Source organism: Orbicella faveolata, unplaced genomic scaffold (genome assembly GCF_042242905.1).
Source record: "Orbicella faveolata isolate gen_17 unplaced genomic scaffold, um_ofav_v1 contig_46, whole genome shotgun sequence".
NCBI classification, from domain to species: domain Eukaryota; kingdom Metazoa; phylum Cnidaria; class Anthozoa; order Scleractinia; family Merulinidae; genus Orbicella; species Orbicella faveolata.
This window is the reverse complement of record NW_028301576.1, coordinates 16551738-16568732: the sequence shown is the minus strand read 5'-3', so window position 1 is coordinate 16568732 and position 16995 is coordinate 16551738. Positions and strand designations below refer to the sequence as shown.

At 38.3% G+C, this 16995-nt stretch overlaps 1 long non-coding RNA gene across 2 annotated transcripts; it reads left to right on the top strand.

The window, feature by feature from the left end:
- The first annotated feature begins 8535 nt into the window (after positions 1 to 8535).
- LOC149098653 (uncharacterized) lies at positions 8536 to 16086 on the top strand. Of its 2 annotated transcripts, none has more exons than XR_016203866.1 (2): positions 8536 to 8856; positions 14134 to 16086. It is a non-coding gene; the product is annotated as an uncharacterized LOC149098653 (long non-coding RNA). The 2 variants fall into 2 exon arrangements; XR_016203867.1 differs by lacking the exon at positions 8536 to 8856 and adding an exon at positions 8917 to 9211.
- The last annotated feature ends 909 nt before the right edge of the window (positions 16087 to 16995 follow it).

Here is a 16995-nt window from a genome sequence, read left to right as displayed (position 1 = left end):
AACATTGTGCATTTGCTGGCCTTAAAGCAGTGTCTCAGCTAGCGTTTTCTCCATAAAGGAAACTAGCGGCTTTGGAGCTATTTAAATGTTTTATACTTTTTTGTCTGAATTTAAAATCACCCGAAATTTCTTGCACGTAATGTAGGTGAAAACTGTAATAATGAAAGGTCTGAGGAAAAAAGAAACTGATGGTCACTGCGATTCAACAACACAGTAGCAACATTGAACAAAGTGTTTTGAATGGATGTAGAGTTTATTGTATTGCTTTCCGATCGTTCAGTTCAGAACCCGCGGCTTAGGATCGTTGCTAATTTGTAACTACGTTTTGCACAGGTAATTAAACCGTTAATCTGTTAAAGTTGTAAGTATTAGACTCGAAGGTCAAGAGTACATTGAGACATAGTCAAAGATTTTGTCGTCTGTCGCCAAGATAAAATTGTCATTGTGAATTTTAGAAATTGAACACGAGGCGTGGACGAGTGTTGGCACGGCTCTTTTGAGTTCTCATCAACTTTCGTTTCATTAGTCAGTGAAAACAAGGAAAGGAAGCCTGCAGTTTCTTTTTCGAAATGAACTTAAGAAATGTTTTTCGGTTTTCGTAGTGTTTTGAGAAGAGGTTTCCGCTTGATATCAGTTTGAGAATTACCTTGTTTATATCTTGAATTATATTTGACAAGAACTTGTCGGAGTAACTGCAGTGAAATAGCAGTTAAGTTATTGTGGCTCAACTTGAGGATAGTAGTGTCTACTTTTCTGTCTCGTTGAACCGTGAGCAAAAAATCTTTTTGACCATAGATTAAGTTTTTAATTCATTGTTATTTGTAGATTTTACTTTTTTAAGTGCATGCCTTTGTGGCCAGTTGTAAATATGTTAGAAACCTTTACTTGTGGAATTTAACAATGAAGGAATGAGAACCGAATGTACAAAGTTCTTGTATAGTTGTTTGACAATATTAGCTTACAAAGATTAGCTAGCCTTAAAGAATATTTTGCGAAAGTATTATGCAGGTGTCAGCAAAATAATTTACTTCTAAATAAACAAAGTATTTTTGGTTTGTTTCTTTTTATGGAGGAGTTCATCTTCGCTTTCCCTCACAAACCTCCTTAGTCCTATAATGTGATCTTCGTTTTTAGAGCGTGTTCGTGGTTATTGCTTGTGGAGGGGGCAATTATCCCCAAAATGGTGCTGATTGTAGTCCTGCCCTGCCCTCCCTCACTTAGTAATCTAGGATGAATACAGAGTGCTTGAAGTATACCAGACTGAACGCTTATGTGCCACAGACACACCAAGCTCACGCTTTCAGCCCGCAACACACGCATAATGTTAAGAATGGAAATAAATCAAGGAGATAGACATGCTAAATATTAATGGCATAAAAATACTGTCCTTAATTTCTTTCTCTGCAGGGTCTACAATAGGGGTCTTTTTAAAGAGCCCTATTGTATGCGGCATTCCCGACCGATTTTCCCTTGCTTTCAATTCCATTATCTCGATGAATAGCAAAATCTCTGTTTACAAGGTTTGCCTCATTAGCATAAGCCATACAGTTTCTGATGAAGCTAAAACAAACATAACTTCTGAATATTGAAAGGGCACAGCACGATTAACGGTCCTAAGGAATTTGAGCTTGATGTATTGAATACATTTTGTGTGACGCGGGTGCGTGGAAAACTCAAAATGTTACAAAGAATGTAAGAGCTCATTAGCGTTTTTGCCACCCAGAAATTTTGCAGTTTCTGAAAGCCAATTTCTCCTCAGATGTTACACCCAAAGAGCCAAACATTTCACCAATGACTAAGTTTCACAAGCGCTACAAATTTTATCACAAAGCTTATCACATTTAGAAAACTTCGTTCAATTGACTTTGATAGTTTTGGTTCTGATGTCACGAATTCTAGTCTTTCGAGTCTCTTTTCCACACCGCTTCCGTGCCTTGATGACTTAATCAGTGAGTATAATGGCGTTCTTAGTTCCATACTTGATATCCACGCTCCTGTAAAAACCAAAACAATAACTCTGCGTCCGGCTGCACCTTGGTATTCTGAAGAAATAAACAATTTGAAGAAAGATCGCAGGAGACTGGAGCGGCGTTGGTGAAGGACCAAACTTCCAGTCGACCGCCAGTTGTTTATTGATCAATGCCGTGTAGTCAACTTTTTAATTTGTTCTTCCAAGAGAACTTACTACACTAAGCTGATCAGTGATAATCAGACGGACTATAAACTTCTTTTCAAAACAATTGACAGTCTATTACATAGGAAGTGTGATATACCATATCCGCCCTGCAACTCGCCTTCGGATCTCGCAAATAAGTTCGTCGAGTTCTTTTCTGATAAGATCACCAAAATACGGGTCGACTTAGACAATGCAGCTCTCATCATCCATCAAGTTCCTGAAGTTAACCGGGTCTGTCCTTATACGTTTGATGAGTTCAGTTTGGTAGATGTTGACGAAGTCCGCAAATGTGTTGTGAAATTATCTTCCAAGTCATGTGATCTTGATCCTCTTCCTGGCTATATCACAAGAAATGCTTTGAGCACACTGCTTCCATTTATCACCAAGATTATAAATACTTCGTTGCAATCTGGCCAAATACCCTCTCAATTAAAAGTTGCTAAGCTACGTCCTCTTCTTAAGAAGCCTTCTCTGGATCACACGCAGTTTTCAAATTATCGCCCTGTTTCGAATCTTACTTTTCTCAGCAAAGCAATTGAGAAGTTGGTTGCTAACCAACTGATCTCCTATGTTAACAACAACAACCTGAATGAGCCATTACAGTCTGCCTACAAACAGTATCATAGCACAGAAACGGCTCTCATTCGCGTGCATAATGACATCCTCACAGCAATTGATAAACGTAGAACGGTAATTTTATTACTTTTGGACCTCTCTGCTGCTTTCGATACTGTTGACCATGATATTCTCCTCTTCCGTCTACAACAGCGCTTTGGAGTTACTGGCAAGCCGTTACTATGGTTTAAATCTTATCTGTCCAATCGCATGCAGTATGTCTCTGTTGATGGTGCAGCTTCCTCAGATCATGCTCTTCAATGTGGTGTTCCACAAGGATCAGTGTTGGGACCCATTTTGTACGTTCTTTACACTTCACCCCTTTCAGACATTGTAAAAAAATTCAACTTGAGTTATCATTTTTATGCTGACGATTCACAACTTTATCTGTCCTTTCAGCCAACTATACCCAGTGATAAGGATTTAGCTGTGTCCAACATCGAGCGCTGTGTACGTGAGATTGATCACTGGATGTTGATTAATCGTCTTAAACTTAACAAGCATAAGACTGAACTTCTAGTGATCTCCGCAAAACATCTACCGAGACCAACCCTTCAAGAAATCTCTGTCGTCGATGAAACCATCTGCTCGTCACAGAAAGCAAGAAACATCGGTGTCATTTTTGACCATCATTTTCGTTTTAATGAACATATTGCAAGTATTTGCAAATCACCTTTTTATTATCTCCGTAATATCAGCAGTATAAGGAAGTACCTGTCATCGACCACCACTGAAATACTTGTTCATGCGTTTGTTTCTTCAAAATTGGATAACTGTAATTCTCTACTCTATGGCTTACCAAACTGTCTTTTAAAAAAGTTACAGCACGTCCAGAATGCCGCTGCTCGTCTCATCACCCTCTCTAGAAAACACGAACACATCACACCTATTTTGTTTAATCTCCACTGGCTTCCTGTTAACTATCGTATCATCTTTAAAATTCTACTCATCACGTACAAGGCCCTAAACGATCTGGCACCTTCATACGTTCGTGATCTTCTCACTCCTTACACTCCGTCTCGTCAGCTACGTTGATCTTCTAAAGAACTTCTTTCCATTCCGCACTTCAATTTGAAAACATATGGCGCAAGATCTTTCTCTGTAGCAGCTCCTACACTCTGGAACACTCTTCCGTCTGACATCAAGAACAGCTCCTCAGTGTCCCTTTTTAAACATAAACTAAAAACGTTCCTTTTTAAGAAAGCATTTTTATAACTTTTTAGCGACATTTTTTTATTTTTACTTTATTTGTCTTAAGTGTTTTTAATATTTCTAACTGTAAAGCGCTTTTGAACTTTTAGGATATTGGCGCTATATAAATATTTATTATTATCATTATCATTATTATTATTATTATTATTATTATTATTATTATTATTATTTATAAATTTTTGTAGTCAAATCTTGTCTACCGTGATGCCTTCTCTGCTTAAAGTCCTATTTTAATGAGGAAAAATGTAAACAATGACGTCAGAAAGGATTCTCCTATAAAAGTCAGTCCTGATTGAGGGTCAAAAAGGAAGGGGGGTTGTATAAATCCCATTTTCCAGACTATTTTTTGCCCAAATCCCAGTTCCATTCTTATTATTTTGTTTGTGATTCCCAGTCCCATGGACCATAATCTCATTTTCCCGGTGACAAAATAATCAAATTCCAGTTCCCAATTAACCCCTCCAGGCCCCTCTTTTAAGATCCATTTTTAATAAGCATAGCAGTATCTACCAGCTGGGAAAGTAGTTCAGTTCTTTTGTAATTCAAAGGTCTTTCTTTGGACGTCGGTTCTTAGTTCTTGGTCATAAGGTCTCGGCCAACGGTTTGTAGGATAATGCCGAATATTTAACATGTTATGTTTAACAGGTTTCAGCGTTGTCGCGGTGATTTTCCTAATTGTATCGCGGGGGCATGTCCTCGTGACCAAATATAGAGACTTGGTCAGCCATTTTGTATTGAGCATTGACCTCGTGGTTCAAATAAATCTTGGGGAATCTTCGACTCTGGAGTAATTGACTTGTCACGAATTTGAGTGTCACACCGTGTGGGAACTCCCATCAGGTTTTTAAGTTTTTTTCCGCGGATTGCAAATCTCTTGTTCCTCAGAAATTTGGTGTTTCACTTGTACACGCATCTCTCACTTTAATCGTTACATAACTGGAGCTAACTGTTCTTAGCATCCTTTTAATAATAAAGCTTAAGGCCTGAACTGCCCCTAAAGACACCAGTTAATGAGAATTAGACCAAGCGAACAGGGAGAAACCAAATATATTGGAAAGCGAATATTCTGATGGCGCTACGATCAAGATCAAGTGTTTTGGAGGTTCATGTTGTCTTGTCCAGACTCTCTCTCTAAACTGACCACAACTTTTAATTGTCGGAAATTGGGAGAAATGTTTCGAAAGAATGTCGTTTGTGGCGATTCTGTGGGTGCTCTTTGGACCACGATCCTTACTTCTCGGATTTTATTCTTCCAGGGTCTTTAGTATAAAGAGGAGGGGAAAAAAACACAACAAGCCAATGAGACTTGAATAGACAGAACGTAGAGGAATAAACGAGGAGAACTTTCTGTGGCCATGTAAGTAGTGGGGGGGGGGGGGGGGAGAGGGGGGAGGGGGAAGGGGAGGTCAGAACCTTCCACTTTCCGTACCCTATTCTCCCGCTTCCAGTACCTTTATCTCCCGACTCCCGCCCTTGTCTGCCTCGTTCCCGTCCAATGTAAATTAGGAGACTCAAAACACATCCTAGTCATTTAGCTGCACAATCCTTAGGCGTTTCTTTCCCTCTTTTCCTGTTTTTAGCCTCGCTCCTATTACTCTCGTCTTTTGACAGCTTTAAGAGGCCGGCAACAGTTTCCAGCACTTTTCCAACAGCTATACTTTGACGGATAAATACTACCTCTGTTTATCAAGTGATACTACAATAATGGTATCATGTACAACCCCAGCTATTGGTGAATCAATAACGGTAATCTTTATGGCATAAAAGGCTATCATAGCAACAGTATTACCTGCCATAAACACCCTAAATTTTAGCTTCAAGTGCTTATAACTCAAAAACGAGTTCGATTATCCCCATTTTTTATTATCTTATTGTGACAAGCATGATTAGATGGAACTTTTTGTAAAGTTTTGAAACAATTCTGAATTGTGGGTTTGGATCGAGCCACCTTAAATTTTCGAAGTATAACAAAGTGCATAACAATGTGTTCAGCAGTGATTGGGCAGTTCTTTGATACCATGATTGTAGTATCAACTGATAGAGTGGTTATAATGGCTCATCAAAATCTAAGTCTTGTGAAGTTCTCAAAACATGTTACCAGGCACCTTAAGCGAGATCATCTCATGACCTATGACGTAACCACCGTCTAAGGGTTTCAACTTTTACCGGATGTAAGCCTCAATTTTCTGGCCCAAGGGTGAATTTTCGTTTCCTCATCGGCCCAGAAGTCTCAAATGACGCCAAATGCAAGTCAAATAACATTTTGAGTTCTTGTTTTTTGGAAGTATTTGAACGCTTAACACACTGATTCAAGGCGCTTTATGCCAAAAACGCATTTTTGGAACATTTTGGACATTTTCAGCCTGGAAATGAGCCAAATTAGCTACAACCTACTCAAAAAGGCATTTGCAACATGACAACATGCCTTTCTTTCCACTAACATCGCGTTTTAGGACAGCCTTTGCCCGGGCGCACTCGGAAATCAAAATTTCGTCTTAAGGCTTTTGAGGGGTTTTTTTAATTTTTTTTTTTTTCGCCTTTCGCTTTTCTCCTTTTCTTATCTTTTTGCTGCTGTGATTGACTTTCTACCGGGCTTGCTTTCAGTTCAAAAATTCCAGAGAAAGCCTCATCGAGACGGGCAATTCTTACCATGGAGTAGCCAAGAGTAGTCGATGGAAATTTTGCTCCGAGTTTTTCACTCACATTTCTGAGTATTTTCGTGCGTATTTCAGGCTCCATTGACCTGATCACTCTGATCTGGGTATCATTGGAAAGATCTTTTTCTCCTGCAGAATGTGAGCATAGATGATGCCAATGTTGTTTAAAGTACAGCATGTAAATGTTCTGTAAATAGTGATTTACATTGTCTTTGTCGACAATGATCATTTGAAGAACATGTAAAAAACCTGTAAAATATTTTACGCACTTTTACAGTATCTGCCTTTGTAAAAAACATGTAAATTGCTTTGCTAAACCATATAAGAAACGTGTAAATAATTCAAGCGAATGCTGTAAAAAGTCTGGAAATGTTATGTTCGTAACCCTGTAAAAACCATGTAAATGAAAAAAGGGGGCTTGTAAGAAACATGTAAAAACCATGTCAATGAAAAAAAGGGGGCCTGTAAGAAACATGTAAAAACCATGTAAATGAGAAAAGGGGTCCTGTAAGAAACATTTAAAAACCATGTAAATGAAAAAAGGGGGCCTGTAAGAAACATGTAAAAACCATGTCAATGAAAAAAAGGGGGCCTGTAAGAAACATGTAAAAACCATGTCAATGAAAAAAAGGGGGCCGGTAAGAAACATGTAAAAACAATGTAAATGAAAGAAAGGGAGCCTGTAAGAAACATGTAAAAACCATGTAAATGGAAAACCTAGAAGTTGCACGGGTGCGGTAGAGGGCTGTAAATAGCCTGTTAAAAACATGTAAATTAAAAAGGGGACCTTGCAAAGGCTGTGAAAACAATTTAAATGAGATAATGGGGGCTTTTCGAAAAACTGTAAAGACCACGTTAATGTAAAATGGAGACTCTTAGAAAAAAAAAGATCTAAATTTAAGAGAAGGCCTGCCTAAACCCTGCAAAAACCATGTAATGGAAAAGTGAGCTTATTTAATATAACTCTGGTGTAACGGTTCAACCAGCGGAGACTGTTCAAATGATGTGAATTCCAAGTTACCGACAGGTTCGCTATCCTCTTGTAAACGGTTGGTTGGATTTTGCAAAGAAATAAATGAAGAGTTACCCCGGCCAGGTTAAACCTGGGGGGACGGGGGGGAAAGAGAGGAAGGGTTGTCTCGGGTAACCGAGAACATATAAATGGGACCTTTTAAAGGCGCGTAAAGTTAAAATGTAACACCGCCCTAAAGCTCCGTAAACATACCGTGAAGCCTCCATTAAGATGCCTTTTACGTTGAAGCATTTGAACTTCTCTAAAGTCTAAGTGTGTGCTATAGTTTGCTTTAAATTGAAGTTAGGTTAGAAGGTATGCACCAAACTACATCGCTGCACTGATCGACACCGCACTAAGCTGTCTTCTTGTGAACTTTCCGCGCATCCACAACGACAAAATAAAACTAGAATTGTTACTGCACATGCAGGCGTCCCAAGCTTACGTCTCTAGAAAAGAGAAAAATTAATTCTCGGACACGTACGTATTTATTCATGAAGGACCATGAAAGCATCACGTATTGTGTGAGTTCAAGACGGAAAGAGCCCTGGTAACCGAGTTTGAACTGACGCGAGTTAGGTTAGGCAGGGAACCATAAGGGACACGGCCGGCCCAACGACCGTTTTCTCTCGAATACTTTGAAACGCTGTTTTAGGCTATCTGGTGTACTTTCAAAGCTCTGTAGGTTAATTTTAGGTTGCGCAAAAAAAAAATTTATCTGTTCGGTTATTCTAGAGGAGCTTGAGTATTCTCGTACTTATTAGGGCTTTTCTGTCCATTTCCCGAAAACGTTAGGACTTATCGCCTTTCCGAAAATGATAGCTGACGTTTTTTCGGTAACCCAAAATGACATTTAGTTTTGTTTTTGTTTTGTTTTGGTGATTTCTACCGTTCTGTGCTTTCATTGCCGTCACTGTTATCCCAGTCCCTTTGTAAGAGCATACCAGCCTTGTGAGTGCCCGATCTCCAACAAACAGGAATCAGCGGTCTTCATGTTAGGTACCAGGTCTTCTCGGTTTTCCCGCCGTGTTTGGCAGTTCGTTGGAGCTTGCATCGAACTCGAGCTCTGTTTTAGCGGGCCAAAATCCACTCTACCTTCGCTTCGTCATCGTGCACGGTTTCAAGGCAAAGTTTTCCGTTACCCAGAAGCTGAAGATGGCGATTACAGGCAACAACAACAACAGGTAAGCAAGTTTTGCATAAATTGAACGAGTAGAGTAAAGTAACGTCAAGATACGTATACGTATACATTTCGTTTTGCCTGTTGGTTGTGAATGTGTCATTATCAAGGAGAAGTTACATTGCTTGTGGAATCGACTTTGTTGATGTTTACCTGCCGTGCATAAAGAGCTTTATGATCTGTTATTATCTGTTCTCGATAACCGAGTAAGAGCATGCGACATTTGTTATTGGCTTATATGCACCTTATAATTCCTTCTGATGCATTCTCTTGTAAGGTTATGTTGCCCTCTGATGTGAATGCTAGTAAGCTAAAATGTAATGTGCCATCTTCAGCAGAGAAATTTCTCTTCTGCTAGTGTAAGTATTCTGAAGTTACTCAAGTGTCTACAGTTGTACCTACAGTACCGCTCAAAAGTAAGTTATCACCCCTCGTCTCTCGTCTCGCGAGACGAGAGTCTCGACTCGCGAGACGAGAGTCTCGACTCGAGAGACGAGACTCTCGTCTCGCGAGAACCAATGAAGCGTATATTTTGGAATAAATTACAACAATTAGCTTGCGAGGAAACGATTAATTTCTCGCGACGCGTTTGTTGCAATGAGGCCTGGGAGTTTTCCCACGTATGAACAGAAAACAAAATTCGTCTGGGCGACTGTGTCTGTCTGGGCGAAACCATTCTCGTTCTGGGCGAATTCTGAATAATATCTGAGTCTCGGTCTGGGCGAATCGAGTTTATGTCTGGGCGAAACCATTCTCGTTCTGGGCGAAGCGCCTCATGGGCGAAACTCGTTATGGGCGAAACCCGCGGTTACCGTTGCAATGTATGCTTCGTGAAGTTCACGCTAATACAGCGTGAAGAGGTCTTGGATTGAAACTTGCTTCGCTAGATTCAACACGGTCATTACAAACGAAGAACTTTCATGGACTGGAATTATGGAGAAAAGTTACGTGTATGAAGAAACGAACGCCAAGACGTTAGCGAACTATTGTGTAACATTGCATCGCACCGGTCGGTGAAATGTCCTACATGTAGTTTTAGGTTTTTAGCGTGTTGAATTTCCATGTTACATGCGTGCGAGCGAATTGAAACGAAACTTATTTCGCAAGATCGGTACTATCGCCAGAATTGAAGAAGCTGATCCGTTGTGGAAAGCGCTTGATAAAGTTTCAACTTTCTCCGATTACTCAGAGTTATTCCTCGGTGCATCGAATTTGCATTTCGTGCCTGTGCATGAGTCCATTGATCTGGAACTCATTGTTGTTATTACAGATGAAAAAAACTTAGCTTGAACGTACTAATAAATGTTGTCATTACAGATGAAAAGTCTTGAATGTAAGTATAGCTCACAATCAATACACCAACCATTGATAAAATCTCTTGGCATATTTGTTGTTTGCGACGTTGATTACATAACAAATCGAAAACGTGACTAACTACACGTGGTTTCATAACAAAGGCACGTGATCGCGAAAGACGTGTCGAAAGGAAAGGATTCAGCGGCGATCAGAAAATTTGAAAGAAGTATTTCTCGCCAAGCTAGGCCATAGGCGGCAAGTTGAATGGGGCTCTTCATATAAAAGGAGTAGCCGAGAAATATAGTTCGAAAACTGTGCAAATCAACGGGAAATGGGAAATATTAATAAAACGTTGCTCTAGTTTTGCAATACATGTTTATTACTATTACAATTTATACAGAATACCATTACTACTAAGTGTAATACTTATTATTATACATGTTAATTACTTTTACAATTTATACAGTATACTAATACTGGTTACAACTAAGTGTAATACTTAGTATTATTGTTGATATAGTCTACTACTGGTTACAACCAAGCGTACATATAATACTAAAAATCCTAAGCAGGCATACTACAAACTGTTCAATGTCCTTCAAGGTCAATACTAATAAGGAAAAACCTACAAATTTTTCGTATAACGATATATTTGAAAACATAATAAGTCAATAAAGCATGTGACAATGTCAGATAAAGAAATTTTTTCCTTGGAGAAAACATGTAGTTCAAACCAAATAGAATCGTACAATTCGTCAAACTTAATTTCTAATTAACTACCTTTTCATGAGCCCTACATTTCCAAAAATTTATTGTTGCCTATTACCTTTTCCCTTTGCCCTACGTAAATACTCGTCTATCGCGACAATGCACTTGCGCCATTGCGCATCTTCCTGTGCTTGTCCGCAAGGATACAACTTAAACACATACTTTTTTACTATACCCAGCTTCCCTTGATCTAGTAACATTTTCCCCCTTGTCCCTGAACAATTTCGGCCTTCCAGTTCCCCAGGTTGAAATATAGTTTCAACAATTCTCACGCTAGAGCTCCCACTTTTGATTTGAACTGCCTCCTGCAAAAAACCATCCCCTTCCTCCCCGAATTGTTCCATGTTCCCACTATCCCCTACTGAATTAGAACTACCAGAAGCAATTGCATCATCCCTTAAGTCCCTAACTGCGTCAGCTCTGTTGTTCTTAACCATAACATCCCCAAAGTCCTCAACCATACCATCCCCAAAGTCCCCAACTGCGCCATCCCCAAAGTCCCCAGCTGCGCCATCCCCAAAGTCCCCAACTGCGCCATCCCTTAAGTCCCCAGTCGAAATCGTAGTAAACCTTCCCGAACATGGTTTTGGCGAAACCCTAACCCAAACCCTAACCCAAAAGCCAAGAAGTCTCTGTACCTATTTGCTTTTAAACATGACACTGTTTTCATCACTGCTTTCTTCCAGGTCTACAAACCTTTCTAAATGACCGGTTAAAGTAAATAAATAACTTCAATATCCACGACTTTCGCTTTATGTAGTTGACAAAAGAGGACGATACGATCGATCGGCAAACTTTCATCGTACAGGTTTGAGCACTTTTCCTTAAGCCCACGAACGACGTGATTTCCATTTAAAATAGTAAACTTTGCAGCATATTCTTGGATACGACTATTGAGCCAAGTAGATTTGAAAAGTTTAAGAGTCAAATCTCAAATGAACGTGATAACCAAACAACAGAGTTCGGCAAACGCTTCGTTCGAGCGCACGAAGTTACGCTTGGCTAATTTTCTGCGTGCTTGCAAGTTCGCATTACAATAGGCTATTAAAGTCTCGCGAGAAATTCAAGCAGTGGTACTTACAGTTTTTTCAAGCTCTCGCGAGACGAGAGTCTCGTCTCGAGAGACGAGAGTCTTGTCTCGCGAGACGAGAGTCTCGTCTCGCGAGAGGGTGGTAACTTACTTTTGAGCGGTACTGTACATGCAAATTACAATATGCTACACAACTGTACGTGGACATTGCAACCACTGGTGCTAATAGTAAGTTAAATGTTGTGAAACTTTCTTTCACAAAAAAAAACACTACGATACTTTATAAAGAAGTATACATGTACCTCAAACTGTCATGAAAACCACACAGGACTTGAAAAAAAAAAAAAAGGAAGAGTAACTTGCCAGGCGGAAAAATGTACTTGTCTTGGACGACACAGTATAGTCAATCGATTATTTCATAACAATCAATAGAAATTAGTCAATGATATCAGAAATCAATAAAAGGATTCGTCATGAGTAATCAATTGTGATCAAATTTTCAATAAGCCTTATCAATTTTGCTGATACTAGCTTATCTTTTAAGCAACATTTAATAAGAAAGATATAAAGTGAAATATGAAATCATGAATACAATTGCATAAAAACATAACATTGTGTCTTGTAAACAAAATATTTTGCTGGCATACATGTATCAGGGACTATGTTTTGGGGTCTTTTTTAGTGCCTTTGAAATCTACATAAATCTATGAATCTGCTGTTAAATATTAGTTGCCAGTGTGGTGGCCAGTAAGGAAATCAGAGGACAAATGCGAATGAAGTACACTCGGATTCCTAACTAATTCTTGCTTTCAACCTAATAATTAACTAATCTTTAGGTCTTAAGTTTTGAAATGGAATGACTGGAAATTATCATTTCTCAAGGTGGCATTTTTAGTCAGACTCACAAGACTACTGAGGCTACATTGTAGTTTCACTTGCCTACCGGGCCACTAAACTTCTATTTTCACTTGCCCAAGAGCAAAATTTACTTGGCTGAGGAAATCAGACCTGGGTTTTTCCTGCCCTGAGTAGATCACAGATAACACCAAAATGTGGTAAAAACAAAAGATATTCACATAAGCCATCACCAGAGTGTGTCACAGAATCTGTGAATTTTTAAGGCATGTGTCACTGATGTTCTTACCAGTGACATTTTGATGTCTTCTGTGATCTATTACTGAACAGATGCGCAACAACATAGAATCTATCTGCCTTCGTAATACATAACAGAAACAAAAACAAACATTTATGACATCAGTTGTACCTTTCTCTACCAATAGAGCATAAGTGCGCGTAAGAAACAATCAAATTGTGCCTGCAAATAACTTGACTTATTATTTAAACATTGTTTGATAGGAGTTTGATTTATTGTGCATGAATATTACAATGTAGAAGATAGTGAACATTGAATATTTACTGCCACACATTTTGAGTTTAGTTCTTCTACATCCTCTGACATTCAGTGCCTTCCAATCAGAGATGCAAAGTTTTTGTCACACAGTAGCTACAGATGTAGATGTAAGATCTGTTTGATTGATGAATATTCAGGGCTCAAAATAATGGCCGCTCAACGGGCAATGTCTGGCCAGAATGGTGACTTGACTGGCCAAAAACTTCACTCGCCAGTCATGTTGACCAGTCATGTCATGTTGAGACGGTCACGTTGTTCATTCTTGAATAAACAATCAAATCCCCAACTGTAAATCTGAGAGTTTTTAATCTCTTTTTTATTATGACCTCTAATGAAAACATACACCAATGCATACATGTATCTGTTCAAATGGCTTGCTGTTTGTCATGCGTTCAAGATCGATAGGAATGCCATTCAAGTGACTGGGGTTAAATCCGTTCGGAAAAATATTAAGCCAATTTTTAAACGCCCTAGCAGTGACTGGAACAAACAAACTATATTTGTGGGTTTAATTTGGCTCACATTACATGTACTTGATTTTTGTGTAAATATCCTGACCGGTCAGAAACGAAACGTGACCAAGCTAAAATTACTTTGGCCAGTCAACATGATCGGCTACAGTCCGATTTCAAAGGTCACAGTAGAAATTGGAATGATAAGAAACAAAATAATAACTCCAGTGTAAAATTCGCTGATTGATATCATACGCAGAATTTGCTGATTCATACTCAGACATAACTTATCTTATTTAACGAAATGTTTTATGTTACTTGTAGGATGAAGTAAAATTGAGAGTGGTCAATACATGCATACTCCTTGGCATTGATGCTTGATCAGGAAAAAAATCAGCCACTGAGAAGTCTACAGTACTTACGACTCTATAAGGGGTCCAAGGCCCATTTCTTGAAGGCCCTGGAAACTTTTTGGGCCCACAAAGCCATCTTTAATTGAGCTGTGTCTAAAAACTAAGAGCTGTATATGCCTGAAACTTCTTGTGTGAAGGAAACCTCTGTTCATATTGAGAATAAGCGATTAAAACAGCTCTGTAAGCAGAAGATTTCAGATTTTGGTATGGCTTTCTGGGTGCGAAACTTTTTGGGACCTTCGAGAAATGGGCCCCTGGTGCATTACAGTCTAACATGGTGACCTTCAACACTTTGATATGCTCTGGCAGCTTTCTGGCATAAACTCAACCACTTTAAACATTATTTTTTAATGCTTTGAAGTATCACCTACACTGTACCTGTGTTAGTGAATTAGCATCAGATTTAAATATCTTAGATTGCTAGGTTGATACTTATTGTTCAATACAGCAGCTATAAGATTTCATCATGAAAAGAAAAGGCTATGTTTACATACATGTAGTACCAGAACAATAATTTATTAACTTATGATGTGTTATGGGAACTATTGTACTAGATAGGCCTTTCAATTTCAACAGGCCCCTATGAATTTTTTTTACAGTACAGTTTTTTTTATCACAAAAAGAAAAAGTAAAATTTTGAATATTGTTTACAGTGAATGTTTTGTCAGGGGTGCAAAATGTTTGTACTGTTTGGATTCCGTACAGTTTTGGAAAAAGAAGGAAACTGTGACTTTGTAAACATAGCCTAAAAGATGTCAGAAGCCTTGTTTTGTGTTATGCAATGTAGTATTCCTTTGGCATGAATGTTTTTATGATGAATTTAAAATGTCAATCTCTATCTTGTGGTAAATGTTTTTTCTCCCTATTTTCTGTTATTTCAAAAGAACAGTTCACTCTATGAAAAAAGTTGATCAATAGTTCACACTTACATTGCAGTAATTTTCATAATAAAGTAAAGGTAAAGTCTGCATACGAGCCACGTGGCCCAACAGGCTGGAGCTTATCCCACTTTCTGTAGCAGGAAGCAACTAGGACTATATCTACTCCCCCTGGATGAGATGCCAGTCCATTGCAGGGTTACCCCACCATTAAATTCGCTGGTACCCACTTATACACCGGGGTGGAGAGGCACTGAGAGTAAAGTGTGTTGCCCAACAACACAACAGAATGTACCTGCCTAGGGCTTGAACCCAGATCGCTTGATCAGGAGTTGAGCGCACTACATGTAACTACGAGGCCATCGTGCCTCCCCCATTTTTCATAATAATTATTAAGGCTAATTTAATCCTACATTAATTACTTAGTGAGAAAAAACAGTTTATTCATTCATTTTATGACAAAGGTATTATCATTATGTTACATTTGACTTTGTGGATTTAGTATATGTTTAAGACAGGTATCCATTCGCAAACAATTTTAATTTAGTAATACACCTAAATTGCAAAATTTTTACTAGTTGTAGCTGACAACAGTATAGTTCTTAATCATTTTATTATTTATGAATTAAATAGAGCTGAATATGACATGGTTTTGCACAATCTTGAAAAGGTCTTGAATTTTGGTAGTCTTCTTGAAAAGTGCTTGAATTCGGTTAAAGGAGCTCAGTCATGGTATTTTAAAATATTTTGGCCATGCACAAAATTACATTTAAGTCGTCTTGTTATGGATAGATAGAAAAGAAAACATGTTTTATTTGTTGCAATGTATACATTGTAAACCTTATTCATGGCATATAAAAACTATTTGAATTTTACTGAGTTTGTTCTGATTGCAATAAATTTCTGATTCTGTATAAATTTGCATATTTTCTACTATTATGATTAAGGTCAACAGATTTGATTACAATAAAACTACATTCCATGCATTTTTCTTCAAGTTATTATTTACAAGTCATTTATTGTCCAGGGTTTCTGCCTCCCTTTTTCGATTTCTATATTATTTACAGGCTCCCTTTTTCCATTTCCAGGTTATTTACAGGCTCCCTTTTTCAATTTACAGGTTATTTGCAGTCTCCCTTTTTCAATTTCCAGGTTATTTACAGGCTCCCCTTTTCAATTTACATGATATTTACAGGTTCCCTTTTTCGATTTCCATGTTATTTACAGGCTCTCTTTTTCCATTTACTTGCTATTTACAGGCTCCCCTTTTCGATTTACATGTTATTTACAGGCTCCCCTTTTCGATTTACATGTTATTTACAGGCTCCCTTTTCGATTTCCATGTTATTTACAGGCTCTCTTTTTCCATTTACATGCTATTTACAGGCTCCCTTTTTCGATTTCCATGTTATTTACAGGCTCCCTTTTTCGATTTACATGTTATTTACAGGCTCCCTTCTTCGATTTACATGTTATTTACAGGCTCCCTTTTACGATTTACATGTTATTTACAGGCTCCCTTTTTTGATTTACATGTTATTTACAGGCTCCCTTTTTTGATTTACATGTTCTTTATGGGCTCCTCTTTTGATTTCCATGTTATTTACAGACTCCCTTTTTCGATTTACACGTTATTTACAGGCTCCTGTTTTTATTTTCCATGTTATTTACAGCCTCCCTTTTTTTATTTACATGTTGTTTACAGCCTCCCCTTTTTATTTACATGTTATTTACAGTATTATGGCAGCCTCCCTGTATTAAATTTACATGTTATTTACGGGTTTGTCAGGTTGAATCACAAGAAATTTACAGGCTATTTACAGTATTTGCAGGAACAGTTTACATGTTATTTACATGGTCTTAGCCCTTTGCTTTGAAACATTTACAGTGTTTTC